The sequence below is a fragment of the Phyllostomus hastatus genome, unplaced genomic scaffold (assembly GCF_019186645.2).
Source record: "Phyllostomus hastatus isolate PE091 unplaced genomic scaffold, TTU_PhHast_1.1 phas_contig_17, whole genome shotgun sequence".
Classification (NCBI taxonomy): domain Eukaryota; kingdom Metazoa; phylum Chordata; class Mammalia; order Chiroptera; family Phyllostomidae; genus Phyllostomus; species Phyllostomus hastatus.
The window spans coordinates 22,327,850-22,331,362 of NW_025333664.1; the positions used below are offsets into that span (position 1 = coordinate 22,327,850).

Consider the following 3,513-nt stretch of genomic DNA (forward strand, 5'->3'; position numbering starts at 1 on the left):
TTAGCTCAGGAGCTATAAAATCAGTTATCTTAATTCCACAAAGAAGAGAGCTCTTCATGCCACCACCTCTCTAGAACCTCATCTTTTTCATCGAATTTGGCTATGAATCAAATTTCTATGTGCCTTTGTTTTCAGGAGGTTCCTGATGCAGAAGAAGCCAAGTGCGAATACGGAAAAGTAATGGCCTAAGCAGGTGGGAAAGTACTCTGTGATAGTGTGCAAAGAAAGTAGAGTCCTGGATCAATCTCTGGAACTCTGTCTGGACTGTGACCCTTCTTTGAACAGGATCTAGAAGAGCATCTTCAAGTTCTTTCTGGTAGAGGGGATCCCAAATGAACTTCTGAGGGTGGAGAGGGTAGGGGCAAACTGGAGAAAGACCAGTTCCTCCATCTAGATGTCAACTTTATAGTACCTTTTGCATTTTCTTCACGGGAACAGGATGGAGAATGAGACCTGCTTTGAGACGTCTCGTGCTCATCCTTAGACCTGTTTCCGGACTGCGAATGTGAGCCTCCATCTGACTGGGGCTTCCATTCGCTTTTTCACCTAGATTTCTGGACTTTGACCAAAAACATGAATGACCTTTGCTCCAAGACCTAGATCAAGGGTTGACTTTTTGAGGTACCTCATGGTCAACTATGACTTCTAGACTCTGACCTTGATCTGCTTCTAGAGTAAGACCGCCTGTGACCAATTCGTGCTTTATCTTCAAGGAGCCTAGTGTTTCTGTCATTTACTTCTGTGCCACCCAGTTTATCCAAAGCATGCTTCATGTCAGAACACGCATGAAATTCAATTTTATTTCTTTGTGAGTACTTTGTGAGCACCTGCTTAGGTTTCTTTACCTGTTTGTCTCATGAAATCCTTTAAGTCTTGCCAACTGCAATGACTAGAAAGATTTTCTACCATCAGCCTGAATTCTGTACGAATAGGTGGTCCCTATTTGTCTCTTCCAGAAGTTCTCCAGCCACTGCATCCAGCTCCACCATGGTGACTTCAGGAGCTGATCACGTGCTCACCACAGAGATCCTTGCTATTCAGCTCATACAGGGTATCATTGATGTCTTGGGAGTCCATGAACTCCAAGAAGCAGTGTCCATTTTTGATGTCTGTTTTGAGGAGGCAGCTATATAGCCAACAAAAAAGCTCTAGATATCTTTCTCCTGGATGTGGTAGCTAAACTGTCCTGTGGAGTTGAGGGGCTTGTCCGTGGCGGGTGTGTGGGGCGGGGGGAGATGGCTCCAAGGACTGGTTGTCAAACAGCAGACCGAACAGACCTACAGGACCGCAAGAGCCTGAACACACACCTCACGTGGCAGCTGTGGCCAAGTCCAGGCTCCCAATGGCTCCTGCCTTTGCTGTGTTGAATTGAGGCTGGAGAGTGCGGTCAGTTGAATGTGGCAGAAGTGACAACATATAGCTTCTGAGTCTAGTTTGTAAAGGCACTAGATTCTCCCTCATTCTCTTGAATCATTCACTCTGGGGATAGCAGCCACTGCGACATGAGGACACTGAAGCTACCCCATGTGGAGGCCTAGCGCATAGCCAGCAGGCCCAATAATGAGCCTTCCTGAATCAGAATCCTTCAGCTCCAAGTCAAGCCTTCAGAGGAGCACAGCCCCAGCCAGAGCCTAACTGGAACCTCATGAGCCAGAACCACTGGCCAGGCTGTGCTCAAATTCCTGACCCACAGAAACTATGAGAGATAATAGATTATTATTATTGTGTTAATCCAGGGGTTGGCAAGCATTTTCTATAAAGGTCCAGAAAGTAAAAATATTTTAGTCTTTGCAGACCACATAGTCTCTGTTATAGCCATTTAACTGCAAAAGTAGCCATAGATCGTACGTAAATAGGCATGACTATGTTCCAATAAAACTTTATTTTACAAAAACAAGCAGTGGGTCAGAGTTAGCCTGAGGACTATAGTTAACAAACCTCTGAGGACAATAGTTTGCAAAGCCCATTATGTTTGTGGTTTGTTATGCAGCAGAATAGAACCAACCCACTCTCTGAATTGTGAAGTGACCTGAATGGACACTTTCCCTTGTGGACAAAGCACACTGTTGGTGATTTGGAGGCCAGATTAGAAGCTACCAGCAGGGCAAGCATCAAAAGGCAATGGTCCTGGGAAGAGATGCTGAGCCAGACTTGGATGAGGAGCTGTATGGACCCAGGTGATGGCATAGATGTCTCTGGAGCTTCCTTCCAATTAACATTACAAGAATGATATTAAAATCACAGAATAGAAATAGAAACCTCTCCCTTGAGTTCTCCCTGCACCGTCTAGTGCTGACTTTAAACTGTCCTGATAATGAGCAGATGGGAGAGATGAAGAGCAAGATGTCCCCCTGTGCTGTGCAGAGCTGGTGTGGTTGTTCAGCTGTCAACAAAGCTGCTAACGCCAACTGGGCCACGAGCCCAGACCAAACAAATGCCCTGAGGAGGCTCCTAGGAACACTGCCTGTCACCCAGGCTCTACCCTTTGCGTGTGCCCTCTGCAGCCTGTTCTTCACAATCCTCCTGAGGACCCAGCCCCCACCCCTGCTAGGGTCAAGATTACAGCAGGGCCAGTACAGACCTGAGCCTGAAACACCTGCACATGGGGCGGGTAGGGCAGCAGAGGGAGCAGGATGCTGGGGAGCTGGGGGATGTAGGAGATAGGGACGGTGGATGGAGAAATAAGGGCCAGAAGGAGAAAAAAGAGGGAAGGGGAGAGAAGAGAGAATCAAATAAGCTAGATCTAGGGTCTCAACAATGTCATCAGAATCTGGCCTCTCTCTCGGTCTGTCTCTGTGGACCCTGTTCTCCAGCAACCTGGGTAGCTCCAGCCTTTGACTCCAGAGCTACACAAGGCAGGGCTGGTCTTCCAGAAAGCTTGGCAGCAGTTGGAGGATTCACTCTAATTGGCTCTCAGTGCCCTCATGCCCAAGCCAATCACTGTGGTGAGGGAATACCTAAGTCCAATGCTCCATCTCCAGCCCTCCTGGATGGAAGGAAGGAGACCAGGGCAGTTTCCAGAAGGAAGGGGAGTAGATGCTGCAAAGATGGAGTCACAACTGTAAACGTTCCCTTTAGAATTTACTGGCTGGTTGAGGATTTCCTTTGCCATGCCGTGTACAGAAGGAGGGTTCAGGCTCAGAGAGGTGACAAATGTGCTTCTTGTCATGTAGGTTGTCAGTGGTCCTATGGGCTGAATGTCTGTGTCCCTCCAAAATTGCTATGGTAAAGCAATTAACATAACATAACAGCATCAGGAGGTGGAGACTTTGGGAGGTAATCAGGTTTAGATGAGGTTATGAGAGTGGGGATCCCATGGTGGGATTAGTGAGTGTCCTTGCAGGGAGAGGAAGAAAGCAGGGTCCTCTCTCTTTCCACCATATGAAGACCCAGCAAAAAGGCAGCCATCCGCAAACCAAGAAGAGGGCCCTCACTGGACCCTGAATCTGCCGGCTCCTTGATCTTGGACTTCCCAGGTTCTAGGACTATGAGAAATAAGTGTTTGTGGTTGAA

The 3,513-nt window shown here is 47.7% G+C and overlaps 1 pseudogene; it reads right to left on the reverse strand.

Annotated features, from left to right (window-relative positions):
- Positions 1-240: 240 nt before the first annotated feature.
- On the reverse strand, positions 241-1,526 carry LOC123815046 (annotated as a pseudogene).
- Between the last annotated feature and the right edge of the window lie 1,987 nt (positions 1,527-3,513).